The sequence below is a fragment of the Myotis lucifugus genome, unplaced genomic scaffold (genome assembly GCF_000147115.1).
Source record: "Myotis lucifugus unplaced genomic scaffold, Myoluc2.0 scaffold_18, whole genome shotgun sequence".
NCBI lineage: Eukaryota > Metazoa > Chordata > Mammalia > Chiroptera > Vespertilionidae > Myotis > Myotis lucifugus.
The window spans coordinates 10,200,719-10,216,926 of record NW_005871066.1 but is presented as its reverse complement, the minus strand read 5'-3'; the positions used below and the strand labels follow the sequence as shown (position 1 = coordinate 10,216,926).

General features: G+C 37.8%; 1 protein-coding gene and 1 non-coding gene across 2 annotated transcripts in view; both read left to right on the top strand.

Moving 5' to 3' along the window:
- Positions 1–16,208, top strand: part of KMT2E (lysine methyltransferase 2E) — an 85,423-nt gene continuing 69,215 nt past the window's right edge. Inside the window, 1 exon segment of the mRNA XM_023751099.1 lies at positions 1–44. The gene's annotated coding sequence lies outside the window, so the exon portion shown is untranslated.
- LOC111825250 lies at positions 8,999–9,097 on the top strand. Its single transcript, XR_002828409.1, has one exon. It is a non-coding gene; the product is annotated as a small nucleolar RNA U13 (small nucleolar RNA).

The window sequence follows — 16,208 nt, the reverse complement described above, 5'->3', positions numbered from 1 at the left end:
TCGACAATAACGGGGTTCGGGTGTCTGGTGTGTGAACATCACAGGTCATTGCCTGTCGTCTCTCTGGGAGCTCACGGGGCTTGCGGCGTGGGGGGACGTGTTTCGGGGGGGACCGGGGGTCCTGTCCTCTCAGTCCTTCGGTGGGGGGCAGTGGACGCTGACTCTTGGTACCTTGGTTGGGGCCGGACGCTGCTTTTTGGGACAGAATTCATCTTTTCTCCTCCCTGTCCCTAGGAAGGGAGCATTATGGCGGGTTTTAGGGCTGGGGAAGGGGAAACTGGCAGTTAAACCCCCTGCGAGCGGGAGTGAGGGAGGGGTGCCCTCCTCCTGGGCAGGTTAGGGCTGCTCGGGGGAGGGGGGCCTGCGGTTGGTGGAAGGGAAAGGTTTGGTCCCAGTGGTCCCAGGAGCTGCCGGCCCTCTCCCCTCCCTCCACTGCATCTTGCTCAGGTGCTGAGGCTCCTAGGCCTCGTTTGCTTCCATCTCTTCCCCGGCAGCCCCCGGTCTAATTCCATCGTCCGCAGGGAAGGGGCTGAGGAGCGAGCGGCCTGGGTCTCTAGCTCCCTTTGTGGGGGAAGGAGACAGCTTCTCCCCCTCCGCGGGGGAAGGGAAACCCGCCCCTGGGGTGGTCACCCCGGGCCCCAGCCTGCTGTCTCCTCCCCCACGTCTCTGGCAGAATCGCTGTCCTCTGCTGCGCCGGAGGCTTAGGACCCACAATATGGCCCATTTCAGAAAAAGCTTATTTTGACCCGGGGATTGGCACAGACACTGGCAGCAGACACAGAGGAGAAACAAACGGTTCACTGTGCTGCCCGGGGGAGGAGGGAGAGAAACAACAACCCCGAGCGCTCGCTTCCCCCGGCCTTCGTTCCGCCGCGGTCGGTTCCTGCTGCACCGCCTTCAAAACGATACCGTGCACCTTCAGAGAGAAGGCGCTGGAGTTAGCGTTGGAGGGAACCCCGTTTTTCCCGTTGGCCCCCTTTTTGGAGATGTGACTGTCTGTAAGGTATTTGGAGCTCTGGAAACCCTGGGCAGAATTAAGGGAGGTGCATTCAGCTCTAGGCTGGAGACATCAATGCCTAATTGGAAAATAGCCCGTTTTTCCCTTTAATTTCCGAGATGGGAAGTAAAAAGTGAAATTTCCCTCTTTTGTCCTTTACAGATTCTAAAAATGGCGGCCCCAGGCTGATGTTGTGGTAATCTAATCAGCTCGGGTCCTCCACACCCCATGCAGTGCGTTTGTCTGCAGCATATTACAGGCTTATTATGTTTACATGGAAAGACTGGGCTTTTTTCTTCCTTAAACTGTTAACAAGAATATGTGGACTTCACTGCAAATGACAATGCTGTGTTTTAGCTGATTGATTTTATTGGTTTTTCCTGAGAGGCAAATAAAGTGACACTACTTTGGAAAAAAAAATAACACTCAGGTAGTAGCCTTAGAAATTTTAATGGTGAAGCTAGGTACTCTTTTAAACATTAAAAAAAATTCTTTGGGGACAAATAATAGCTTTGTTCGGTTTAATCCAAGCATCTTTTAGTCAGTATGCTAAAGTAAATTAAAATGATGAATAAGTGTGTAAGTGCAACCTGGTTTGTATGACTAGGTGTTTTAATCTAGAGTGAAATGTTTCCCATCCAAGTCTTGACCAATTTTGTGAATTTTGGTTTTTGTACTCTCTCAGATTAATTTTTAGGGAGCTGTACAAACAAGCCCAAACCTGTTACTTCACAGGGTGTGGAGATGCTTGTTTTTCTCACTATTAAATTTTGCATCCATTTCCCCCATATATTTAATAATTCCTTAAGAATTTTCTAAGTTAATTGTGTATTTTATTTAATAAAGTGAAGCTCCATGCTTTGCTGCCTTTTAATATTGTCTTATGGCACACTATCATAATTACGTAGGTAAAAAAGTATGGTTTTAGTTCATGATCCCCCTCCCCCCAACGTGCCCATTTATCTGTTATAGGATGTGAAATTTAGTCACTCCTAATAGACTTTAAATGAAAGCCACACCATAATAGGGTCTTGAATTCACTTTGTGCTAATTTCAGAATCTTATAGATGGATGCAGAAAATGAAGTGGTGTAAATTAGCTGTATTTTTTAAAGTGTGAATGATGATTTTATCTCTGTAGTTGGAGGTCGATCTTTTTGGCCTGAATTAAGCAGTGAGATATGAGTGGGCAATTAATGGCATTTAATGACCATTCTGATTGAGAGGCAACTAAAAGATGAGTGCCTTTTAATCCAGCAGTACTTAAAAAGGTTGGAGAGTATATTCGCTTTCATGATTCTCCTATTCTATTGTAAATTCTGCTCTAAAGTCTATACAACAGAATAAGAGAATCATAAAATTCATACTTGAACTAGATTGATAAGTTTCTATTCTACAAAATAATTGTAAAAATAACTGACACAGAGTTTCATCATGGAAGACTGAGCAATCAACCTTACTTAGAATCTCTGAAATACTTTATTATAAAGTGAAATGTTGATGGGTAGTGGGAGAGTTTGTGGAGGGGTTTGTAATATGCCGAGTGATCATATAAGTACAGATCCTTAACTCCTGTGTAAAGATTGTGCATTTGTTTGAAAGACTAAGTGATTAATAACGGTGGTTAAGAAGGTTGGTACTTTTAACTTACTATCTAATGTAGGAAATCAGTATACTCTTAGGGAGATTTGGTTTATGTAGCCATAGGAGGAAACATTGTCTATATACCCAGGTTTTTCTTGATAGTGACCTTGTTTATAGACACATAAAGCATGTGGACTTAATTTAGCTTCAAACAAACAATATCAAGTTAGAAATTACTATAAAAAAAACTGCCTTCATTCGAATAGGTTTCTTCATACTGGCCTGCTTCATTGCTTTGGGTTTTGTTTGTTTGTTTGCCTCTTTTTGTTTTGATGTGTGGTTCCCATAAAGCCAGACTGGCTTTTTTTTTTTTTTTTTTTTAGTATATTACACTTTATTTTAAGTGGTTACTTTATAAATAACATGGTTATCAATGTTTGTTTTTTATTACTGTACATCCCAGTTGACTAAGTTTTAAGTTAGGATTGTCGAGGCAGATTTTTAAAAGGTTAGGCATAATTTTTGTTTCCAGAGTTTTGAAACATTTGGTCCCTTGGGGGAAAACTAGTCAAATGGTCTTTGTTCTTAGGATAGCTGAGTTTGAGGGATTAGTTGTTTATCTGTTTAACTGGGTTTATAGAAAACCATAATGAATTGGAGAGCAAATTTTATTTTTAGAGACTACATTTTGATCATACTTCCCTTTTGTTGTCAGTGTGAGTTATAGGATCCCTTTGATCTGAATTTAAGTTTAGAACCTTTTACAGGGCTTCTTCATTTCCATTCAATTCTTTAGGTCTCTGATAACTCTCTTACAATTTTGGCTTGCCTGTCTTCCTCACAGCTTCCAGCCAGAGAATGCTTACCATATATACCACAGTAAATTTTAAGACTTCTTGGATTTAAAAATGAGGAAGTGAGGAAAAAAGCCAATTAATAAGTTAAAAGAGAAATTATTTCCCTTAATCCATACCTTAGTGGTCTTAGCAAAATGATAACTTATTAAATTGGTATTTATTTCTAAGAGTTAAGTACCTACTTTCATGCATCAGACCTTTAAACTTATGGTTTTATTTTTAAAAGTATATTATATAAATCCTAACAACTCAGCTTTTCTGGAAGTTACTACTGGGACTTTAATGTGTACTACCCTTGTGTGTTTAAAATGTTGTATAAAACCAATTGGACTTTGAAGAGCTATTAAAAACTTCTTAAGAAATATTAGAATGGAATTTTCTTAAAAGATGCTACATTTATTTAAAAAATTTAATAGTGTATAACAGCTTTTATAGTCAAAGGATTTATTCTTAGCAGATGGTAGGTGCCAATTATATGTTAAATTTAAAGCTTTTGTTTAAGTGAACACATTTACATCTCAAATATTCAGTGATCAGGGGACTGTTTCATGTCATATATTAGAATAAGTGTTAAATACTTGTATCCAGAGAGACTTACTTTTTAATGTTGAATATAGAATTACTTTACTTTATGATAAAATTATTTTTGTGTGTTTACTGGCAAAATATAAAGGATACTATTTGAGATGTTGCTGTATAAAAGTTAGCTAGCTTTTAGGCTGGGTTGAAATTGGAGTGGCTCACTGTCTTTTTTTTTTTACTGTCTCTTTTCCAATGTACACATGTTGAGAGGAGTCTCGTGTTTGTTTGTTTTTTTATTAGTGAAAGATAATGTATTACCTAAATATTTATTTAGTATGGAAGAGTAATATTTGTGGTTGAAAATTGTTTTTAAGTGCATTACATTTGAACTAGACAGTATTTAACTAAAATTTTTGCTACTGCAATCAAACAATGAGTATTTTATAAAGAGGTAGAACTTAACCAAAAGAAATTTTTTTTTGTTATTGTGAACTTTTTTGCTAAGTGCTACATTTATAAATCAAATGTTGTTGACTCAGGCTAGCAATTAGATTTATTTGTGTCTTTAAGAATGAAAAGTTTTTATTAATCATTGGTAACATATGCTTTTTACTTAGAGTCAAGAGAACAGTAGTCCTATGTTTCACTTAATATGAAATCAGTTGTTTTTTCCTCATGGACAGCTCATAAATCAAATTTTATTTTTAGACGGTTTAGGAAAGCCATTTTTGTATTTTATGTGAATTTTACAGCTTTATCGAAAATCTGATTTGGTTATTTACCTAAACTGTTTGTAATGTTGGTCATTTTGAATATAACAGGTCAGTCACAGATTATTTTTAATTAAAATATTTATTTTTGCATTTTAAAACTGTCTCAAATGTGAAATCTGGGTTTGAGAAAGGACCTACATACAGATCAACATGAGAAACAAAGTGATTATGCAGCTTTCTTTATTCTAAACTGAAGAAGAGAGATAATTTTCTAGCAACTATTAGATGATTGCTCAATTTAGAGTTAATCCAAAGTAATAAACATTCTTGGTCCTGAAGTTTGTTATTGAGAAAGATTATATTGAGTAATCACACCTGTGTTATAGCCAATGTGGCTGCAGCATTTAAGGTCTGAGCCAGAGGCAGAAAGCAAAGTAATATATTAGTGGGATTGAGTTAGTTTTGGTTTGTAGTATCTATAAGATAATTTTAAAGTAAGTTCACATAATTACGTTATCTAACATTTTATCTGAGACCAGAAAATTTATAAAAATTTTAATCTATGTTGACTTGTTTTCAAAAGATATTTAAGACATTTTTTTAATTTAAAAACAAACAGAATTTTCCTTGATTTCCATTTTTTTCACTGTTGGTCCAAGGGTAAGGTAAAGCCTATTATCAATAATGGTTTTTAGCAAAAAAAAAAAAAATGAGGATAATTATCAGGAAAAAAAAACCAGTTTTGTTTTTTCAGAAATTCACATATCAGGAGACTACATATGAGAAAGATAAAATCTTCTAATATTGTTTTTCCTACTTCAGAATAATAATGAAATTTAATAGTTTCTATTTTTGAGAGAGACCTCTTGGATTTCTTTTATGCTGCTTTATATGTTGTTTAAAGAAAGACAGTACAGAATTTGAAAACCCATTTCCTTTTCAATAGTGTGGCAAAAGATAGAAGATTCTTGATGTGACTGGTGGGACTGTGCTTCAGCAGCCATAAATTAATTGGGGGGGATGGTCTGATTTAATCTGCTACATACTCTTCTCCAGAAAATAAGATTGTTCCATGTTTGCTTTTCTGCTTCTCTTTTAAAGGTGTATAATTGGTTGAATTGACACAGCCTTATTACATCTTACCATTAAGCCCCCACTAAAACAATATTTTTGAATTTATTGGAGTGACTGGTTAATAAAATTTATATAGGTTTCAAGTGTAGTTTTATAACACATCATCTTTATATTGTATTGTGTGCTCATCACCCAAAGTCTAGTCTCCTTCCATCACCATTTATCCCCAATACAAAAAAATAATATTTTTGAAGCACAGACAAAAGATTAATTTGTTTGTCTTGCACCATTTATTTCTACTTTTCAAAAGCCTGTTGTTTCAGGATTTGTTTGGTTATAAGGAAAAGAAATCAGCCCCAACTAGCTTAAATAAAAGATTTGTTACAAAGCTATAGGGAATTCTCACAGAACTTATTTAAGGAAAGTACAATTGGGCCTCACAGGAATTGAGAAGGGGTCAGAGAGCCACTATTCTCCACCTTGATCCTTCTAATTAGCTGTGACTGGATGGGGTAGGGTGAGTATTTATGTTGTGTGTGTGTGGAGGGTGGAGAGCAAGAGAGGGACACTTCTAATTCATCTGAAAACAATTGCCTTTTTTTCACAGATGTATTTGAGAGGGCCTCCAAAAACTAATTGAAATCAAACCAATGAATGAATCTTCTATAATAATAAAAGGGTAATATGCTAATTAGACCGGACGTCATTCCGGAGGTCCTTCCTGATGAAGCCAGGGCTGGGGAAAGCCAGCCTGGGTCCCAGGTGCTGGAGGGAAGCAGGTGCTGGAAGTGGGAGGTCTACTCTTGCACGAATTTTCATGCACTGGGCCTCTAGTGTGTACACACACACACACACATACACACACACACGGAATGATTTTAAAATAACCCAGTTTTTTTGTTTTAATTTTTCATTTTGAAATAATTTCAACCTTATAGAAAAGTTACATGAATAGTACGAAACTTCTTTATACCCTTACAGATCTTCTGATTTTTAACATTTTGTCATATTTGCTTTATTATTCTCTCTCTCATATATGTATATGTGTATGTATATATATATGTATGCATATGTAAATTTTTTCTGAGCCATTTGAGAGTATATTGCACATATCATGCCCTCTTACAATCTTTAATACTTAAGTACTGTATCCATTTCCTAAGAACAAATATCTTTTCTTTAGGTAACCAGAGTGGTTATATTCAGGAAATTTAGCATTGATGTAGTATTTAAACTACAACATTTTAATATTGTCCATAGTCCGTTTTCATCAGTTGTCCCAATTATACTCTTTATTAGCTTTTTTTTTCTTTCCCTGATACACTAGCGGCCAGTGGTCGGCAAACTGCGGCTCACGAGCCACATTCGGCTCTTTGGCCCCTTGAGTGTGGCTCTTTCACAAAATACCACGTGCGGGCGTGCATGTACAGTGCGATTGAAACTTCATGGCCCATGTGCAGAAGTCGGTATTTTGTGGAAGAGCCACACTCAAGGGGCCAAAGAGCCGCATGTGGCTCGCGAGCTGCAGTTTGCCGACCACTGCGTGACTAGCCACTCCAGGATCACAGGTTGTATTTAATTCTCAGGTCTCTAGTCTCTAATCTGGAAGAGTTCCTCAGTCTTTATCTTTTGTAACATTGGCAGACTAGTTATTTATACAATGCCCCTCATTTTGGGTTTGTTTAAGATTTCTTCATGATTAGATTCAGATTTTGCATTTTTGACTGGAATACTAGATAATATGTGTTTTTCTATCATCTGGAGACACTTGATGCCTTTTTTTTTTTTTTAACACCTTAACCAGGAAGTTTATTTTGATTGCTTAGTTAAGGTGTTAAGTAGTTTCTCCATTGTATAGTTAGTGTTTGTCATTTTGTCATGGTTAAGTAACTTGTGGAGAGATATTTTGAAATTGTGTAAATATTCTGTTCCTCATCAGACCGTCCTCTCTGAGACTTAGCATCTATTGATGATTCTTCCCTGAATAAATTTTTGCTGTGGTGATTGTGAATAGAACGGGGTTTTTGCAGTGGTTTCTTTCCAGGTAATTGGAATTGTGGAAGTTTTACTTTCTTTTCTCTTCTGTTTTTTTCTGTAATGCATATGGGTCGCTTGTGTAATCACAACAAATAAAAGAAAATTTGAGGGGGGGAGAAGTATTGATAATTTAGATAGTATCAAATAGTATTTCTGCATAGCTTTCTACACAAGTGGGATTTAGAATAGTTTCTTGAATGCTGGTCTTATTTGCAATCCAGAACACAGAAATTAAGTATTTAGACTGTTAAATTATTTTTTTAATGATATAGTTCTAATTCCTCATTTAGTTTTCAGAATTACTGCTAAATGAGCCCTGAGTTACACTTGTTTAAATTTATGATTTGCTACTAATGCTAGTAGTTTGACTTTTTAGACAAAGCTGAAAATAAGTATTTTCATTCTGGTGCTATTCCCCTTCCTTCATTAAAATCTTAAGGTAATTTTTTCTCATAAAATACACTTTTCTGAAATGATTGAGACAGGTGTTTTTGGTTTGTTTTTGTTACTCCTCACCTGAGGATAACTTTCCATTAATTTTTTTTTTTTTTTTTTTTAGAGAGAGAGGAAAGGACGGGGAGAAACAGTGATGTGAGAGAGACACATCAGTTGGTTGCCTCCTGCACATGCTCTGACCAGGGCCAGGGATCAAGCCTGCAACCGTGGTGCCCTTGACCGAAGTCGAACCCAGGACGCTTCTGTCTGAGGGCCGACACTCTATCCACTGAACCAAACTGGCTAGGGCGAGACAGGTGTTTTTTGTTTGTTTGTTTTTAATATATATGCAAGACATTACTTTTTAAAAAGGGGTTGTTAAGGTGGCACATTGAATACAGCAGAGCATCAAACATCTATTACTCTTACTTAGGACAAAGCATTGTATGTTTATTGGAACTTGTATGTAAAGAAATACATACCCATTGGAGAAAAGTTAAGGACAAGAAAGGGACAAGAAACAGGGAAAACACTTATTTAGATTTTAATTATGTTATAATGATACTGTCATCAATTTGGGACATTTCTTTCATTAATAGCAAAGTATTAGTTAATTTGGATGATAATTTGAATTTTATACTGATTCAGGCCCTGGGTAACATATTGAATAAAAATTATTAATTTAATTTCTTTGGAAATTTTCAGGGACTAGGAGAAGAAAATTTTGAGAATTGTGAATACTTGTAGAGTAGAGATTATAGTCTCTCAAATTTAAAATGGATTCTTCTGCAGTTCATAAATGTGATGATTGGGTATTTATGCTCTTCTGTGAGATGTGCCTCCCTTAAACCTTGTTATGACCTTGTTACCTGTCTGAAGTGGGGAAAACAAATTTAAAGATGTTTTTGTGAGAAAATTAAGATAAGCATATTTCATAATAGTGAGTATTATGAGATGATACAGCAGATTCTTAGCATTATGTAGGTGCTTAAATTGGTTTAAAACTAGTTGAATCGCCCTAGCTGTTTTGTCTCAATGGATAGAGTGTTAGCCTGCAGACTGAAGGGTCCCGGGTTCGATTCCAGTCAAGGGCACATTCCTGGGGCTGAGGGCTCCATCCCCAGTGTGAAGTGTTCAGGAGGCAGCCAATCAACGATTCTCTCATCATTGATGTTTCTATCCCTCCCTCCCTCTCTGAAATCAATAAAAATTATTTAAAAAATAAAACTTAGTTGATTCAACTATATCTGTCTTAAGAGAATGAAAGTTCAGTTTGTAGGACTGCCAAATCTCATCCATTGTTTCTTTTTTTTTCTTTTTTTTTTAAAGTATTGGGTGAAAGGTGCAAAAACACATCCCATGATGAAGTAGAGAATTTTCTTTTTATGCCAGAACTTGTGTCTTGGACATGGAAAGTAGCACCCTGTTAAGTGAAATGGAAAAACTAGAGTCAGAATTGATTTATGAGATTCCCCCCCCCCAAAAAAAAATGTTTTTATTGATTTGAGAGAGAGAGAGAGAGAGAGAGAGAGAGCCGTTAGTGTGATAGAGAAATATCAGCGAGTTGCTCCCATATGCACCCCGACTGGGATCGATACTGCAACCTGGGTATGTGGCCTGACTGGGAATTGAACCAGCAATCTTTTGGTGTATGGGATAATGCTCAACCAACTGAGCCATATCAACCAGGGCTTTTGAGACCTTTTGTTAAATACTTCTCATTGTGGGACATGTATTATTTACATGGAGTGCTTATTAAAAATGAACATTCTTGGGCCCCCATTCCACACCTGCATAATCACATCTAGTGGGGTCTTGAATTGGTATTTTAGTCTCAGCTGATTTTTATACTGTTACAGCTCTTTCCTTTTATGCTACAAGTAGATTAAGCCCCAGGGAGGTTAAATAAATTTCCCAAGGTTGTGTAGTTAGAAAGTGGTTGGTTGAGGATTAAAATTTAGGTACTGATAGTTGGTGCTTTATACTTTTCTAAGAAACCATGTTGACTCTCCTCTTGAGACACTATTTTTGGATTTTCTGAATAAGGAAACACTGATCTTTGTGCAATATCATGCGATAGACCATATATATTTAGTGCTTGTGTACATCCCAGTTTAAGATGATCTGATCTACTGGTTTCCACAACTCGTGTGCTGTTTGGTTAAAGTCTTGGATTGGAATTATAGCAATACAAATTGGATCAAGTTGTGGTGAGCCTTGAATGCTAGGATAAGAGTATGGACTCTGGGAAAACTGAAAAATCTGCTTCAGGGAGTTGACATACTGTGACATGATAATCCTGCCCCTCCCCCCATTTCTTAAGATTATGAAAGTAATTACAAGAATTTACTAAAAAAACTCAAACAGTACTTTAGAGGCAGTATTGCAAAGAGCTTAAGAGTAGAAACTGTAGGACCACAGTGCTTTGGTTTGACTGCACTCAAACCAGGTTGCACTGCTGTGTGACCTTGGGCAAGTTACTTAACTTTATGTGCCTTAGTTTTTTGATCTACAAAATGGAGATAATAATAAAGTCTTCCTTATAGAGTTTTTTGAAAATTCAGCTAGTTGATTTCTGTAAAATTCGTAGAGCTGTAGTTGTTTCTGGAAAAAAGTGAGTCTCTGATTCTCATCCCTAATGTTTCTCAGATGCTGGGTGTTAGGTCTGATCAAATACTTGAATCGATACCCCCTCCCCTGAGAAACTGACCTTTAGATCATTTTGCAACAACATTCCCTTTCGCTTAGACCACATTTCACTTGCTAAGACCATTATCTTTTTCCTCCGGACTTTCCCAGGATCTGGACAGCCCAGAGAGTTCCCCCAAAACCTTCTCATACCTGTGTGCTGGCGCCATTTTGGGGCTCAGCCCATCTAGTTTTGTAGATGATGTAATAAACTTAAAATTCTTACCACTTTTTGAGGTGATCTCTATTTATAGTATTTATATATTTTTCCTATAGTGCTTTATGTAGATACTGTAGAAGTTCCTTACCCTTCATTTAACCAAACTACAGGACTAATATTCCTTTAAAAATTTTTTATCTTATTGATTTCAGAGAGGAAGGGAGAGAGAGATAGAAGCATCAACTATGAGAGCGCTCCACACGGGATCGAGCCTGTAACCTGGGCTATATGCCCTGACGGAATTGAACCATGATCTCCTGCTTCATAGGTTGACGCTCAACCACTGAGCCATGCTGGCCGGGCTCAATATTCCTTCTTTTAAAAATACTAATGCCTGCCCTGGCTAATGTGGCTCAGTTGGTTGGAGCGGGTTTGATTCCTGGTCAGGGTACATACCTAGGTTTTGGGTTTGATGCCTGGCTCCAGGATTTAAAAAAAAACCCCACAAATGCCCATTGCATGTTGAATGATGCAAACTAATCTTTGCTGTTCCCACTGTTGAATAGAATGCTTATAAAAGTCATATGATTGTTCCTAAATTGACTTATCCTATTGTACTTATATTGTGTTTATATTACTTAATTAGATATTACATAAACCAATGGTATGAGTGTGAAGAGAGAATTATTTAAATGAAAATGATGTTAAATGCTTTGGGAAACTAAATAAATTACTGAAGAAAATTGTTGTTGTTAACTATCTGTAAGCTTCTGGTCAGATGGCAGTGTAGGGATATTGTGATTTCATGGTATTGGGTAAAGTATTTAGCCCTGGCACTTAATAAATGGTGGCTTTTTTTTTTTTAAGTTAGGTATGGGTAAGATAGCTAAAAGATTATGGGGAAAAATAATAAAAATCTGGAAGGAAGTCTGCATTCACATTACTCCACAAGTGTCTAATTGATTGTCTGCCTTGAAATACTCTAAAACCAAAAATCATAATTTTTTATGATTCTTTGTTAACTGTTTAATGAACTCACATATTCCTAGCTCCTATTTTTAATATGTAAATTTCTATTTTTTTTTAAACTAAAAGGGGATGGATCCTTTGATATTCTGTAACTGTCTTTTTCATTTAGTATTTTGGGAATCTGAAAATTCTTTTGTAGAATCTGACTGTGGTTTGTCTATTGGGGACCATATCTAGATGAAATGACAGGTTTTATCTGGAATCTAACAGATACATTCAAGCGTCAAGGTTCAATAACTTTGGCTATCTTGTGAGATTTAAATTGTTCTCTTCTTTTGGACCATTCTAACTCTAATAATATAAACTAGATTCATTTACTGACAAATAGTTAAATGCCCTCTATGTGAAAGTATCATGGTAGCTACTAATTTTGGCTTGCTGATTTTGCACATACTTCCTAAGTGAAGTAACTGATGACTGTGTTGGCTAATATCTCTAAACTAGAGGCCCAGTGCACGAATTCGTGCACTGGTGCAGTCTGGCTGGCCTGTCCTGTTTGGGGTTGATCGGGCTGGGCTGGCCAGGGAGAGGGGACGTGGGAGGCTGGCCGGCTGGTCCCGCCCCTGATTGGGGTGTTGGGGGCTGATCAGGGACCCGGCCGGCCGGAGCGGGGGTGCCGATCAGGGCCCGGATCAGGCCGGTTGGCTACTGCAGTACACGTCATAGCCACCAGTCATTCTGGTCATTCCGCTGTTCAGGTTGCTGGGTTTATATATATATATATATATATATATATATATGTGTGTGTGTATATATATATATAGACTAGAGACCCAGTGCACGAAATTCTGTGCACTTAGGGGTGGGGGAGGGTCCCTCATTCAGGCCTGCGCCCTCTCGCAATCCGGGATCCCTTGGGGGATGTCTGACTGACGGCTTAGGACATCCTTAGTGCTGTTGCGGAGGAGGGAGAGGCTCCTACCACCGCTGCTGCGCTTGCCAGCCATGAGCCCGGCTTCTGGCTGAGTGGCGCTCCCGCTGTGGGAGCACACTGACCACCAGCTCCTGCATTAAGCATCTGCCCCGGGGGGTCAGTGGGCATCATAGTGACTGGTTGTTTTGCCGTTGGGCAGAAACCGGCTCTCTGACATCCCCCGAGGAGTCCTGGATTGCAAGAGGGTGCAGGCCAGGCCGAGGGACCCCACTGGTGTATGATCAGGGCCAGGTATGACGCGGGAGGTTGGCCAGCTGGGGAGGGACTGCTGGAGGGTTCCAGGGCATGTCCGGCCCGTCTCGCTCAGTCCTGATCGGTCGGACCCCAGAAGCAAGCTAACCTACCGGTCAACTATCTGCCCCCTGGTGGTTAGTGCATGTCATAGCAAGCGGTTGAGCGGCCTTAGCATATCGTTAGCATATTAACGCTTTGATTGATTGAATGGACGACTGGACATTTAGCATATTAGGCTTTTATTATATAGGATCAGTTTGTAGAGTTTTAAAATTTTAGCCTATAATTGTTTGGTTGCTATATGTTAGTAGTAACCTATTATACAGTGATGCAGTAATTGCTTAATTTTGAATTCCAAGTTAATACTGGTAATTTTAACTTGGAATTCCAAAGTATTATGGAAATGGCATGATTGTGCCAAAAGACAAAAGTTCTTTGTGTAATTACTTTCAGAATACAAATCTGAGATACTGTGATATTTATTCTTTAAGTTTAATTTAGAGTGATGGTTGATATTTAAAAAGAAATTTCTTCTGATACAGCCTAAACTATCACTTACAGGGAGTTAAAAGTTTACACCTCTTACCTCCTAAAGTAAATGGTTCATTAAGGATTTGGGGGAAAGTATTTAATAAGAGTGGCCAGTTAGCTCAGTACATGTTGATTATTTTTTTTATTAACATATAACCTCTTCATAGAAAGTTCTTTAAATGAAGTTTGAAAGTGAAAGAGGGTGTAAGCTTCTCTCATAACAGATATACCGGTCACTTATAGCACTCATTGTAATTACTAACTTCATTCTTGATATTTTTCCTTTTATTGTAAATTATCTCAGTGATTATATGCCTTGTGCAAGATAGGCTACTTTAAAAGCCTGTTTTCAACAAGATGCAGAATAAGTTAATGAACTTCCAGGTTTTTGTTTTTTTATTTATATTAATATATAAAGAGGAAGAAGTGGATCTTTGAATACTATAAGTCTTGTTTGTAATTAAAGGATTGGGGAAAATGCTGTAGAAGTAAATGGTTTAAACCAGTGGTTCTCAACCTTCCTAACGCCGCGACCCTTTAATACAGTTCCTCATGTTGTGGTGACCCCCAATTTCATTCTTACAAATTGAACATAATTAAAGCATAGTGATTAATCACAAAAACAATATGTAATTATATATGTGTTTTCTGATGGTCTTAGGCGACCCCTGTGAAAGGGTCGTTTGACCCCCAAAGAGGTCGCGACCCACAGGTTGAGAACCGCTGCTTTAATACAGTTCCTCATGTTGTGGTGACCCCTAACCATAAAATTATTTTCGTTGCTACTTCATAACTGTAATTTTGCTAGTTATGAATCGTAATGTAAATATCTGATATGCAGGATGTATTTTCATTGTTACAAATTGAACATAATGAAAGCATAGTGATTAATCACAAAAACAATATGTAATTATATATGTGTTTTCCGATGGTCTTAGGCGACCCCTGTGAAAGGGTCGTTCGACCTCCAAAGGGGTCGCAACCCACAGGTTTCTGTTTCTTTGTTACTAATGTTGTGGCCCCACCCCATAAGGAAGAAACAGAATTTCCGGAGGATGAGGCCCAGAAATCAGGATTTTAAAAAGATTCCCAGGTGATTCTAATGTGTAGCCAAGGTTGAGAACCACTGGTATAGAGGAATGTTTTAATCAAAGGATTACCCTCTTCATCCCCCAAGTATAGCTATACCTGGCTATGGGAGGGACCCCTTACTGTGGGATTAATGGAATCTACATGTGGCCCGGCCTCCCTAATGTCATTTACATTGAATGGGTATGAGGTCTGACAATGGCTTGTAGAACAGAGAATGAGCCCTAGCTGTTGGCTAGAAATGTCCTTAATAAACATCCTTATTTAAAAAAAAGAGACTAATTCTAGGCAAGGTAATAACAATACAGAACTCATTAATCAAAGGCAGTTACTTAAGAAGACTACTCCACCCTTGATTAATTAGATTGCCCTGGCCTACCTCATTTAAATGCTTTACAAGCAACTTAATTTCATTAGCTCATTCCCTAGCACCTAGAACAGTATCCAGAACATAGTATATGCTCAATAAATATGAAATAATAGAATAGTTGCTATAATTGGGTGGTGGTGGTGGTGCTTAAATAACACTCAAGATTTCTTATAATATTTAGAGACAGGGTACTCAGAACTTAATGGTGATAAGCTGGAAGGGTTATTGATAGAAATTATTCAGATGACGAAGATGATAGTGGGGGCCATGGAAACTGAGGAAGAATGAATCTGAAACACTTGGGAAGGCACAGAAGACTGGATAACCAAATATAATAGGAGACTAGATAAAAAGTAGGATTAAAAAAAGGAACTGGGGTACTAATTGGTCCAAATAAGAAATGGAATGGAAGAAGTTGTGTGGAAAAGATTCAGTTTGAAGTTTGATTTTAGGGCACATACCTAGGTTACAGGTTCCATCTCTAGTCTGGGGGGAGAGAGGGTGCGAGTAAGGAAGGCAACCAATGTGATGTTTCTCTCTCACATGGATATTTCCTCCTCCCCTCCCCTGCCCTTTTGTCCCTTCCCCTCCTCTCTCCCCCCTCCCTCTCCCTTCCTCTCAAGTTAATAAAAAACATATCCTTGGATAAGGATTTAAAAACACAACAAAAAAAACCACAAGATGGATGGAGAGTAATATTGGGGAGGATTGTGCCTTGAGGACCAACCACATTTTAGCATAATAAGGGAAAGAGAAGCAATAAGAAAAAAACAAAAAAGTTTCCAGAAGGAAATCAATCACTAACATTCTTCAGTGGCAGGTATTTTGTTTTGTATTGTTTTGTTTTTAAGCAGTATCTTAGCCACTATGGGCTTTGAGAGCTAATATGTAAACTATCTTAGTGCTTGCTGTAGGGTGAAGTAGATGATTTAATTGTGAAAGTTATGTATCTAAC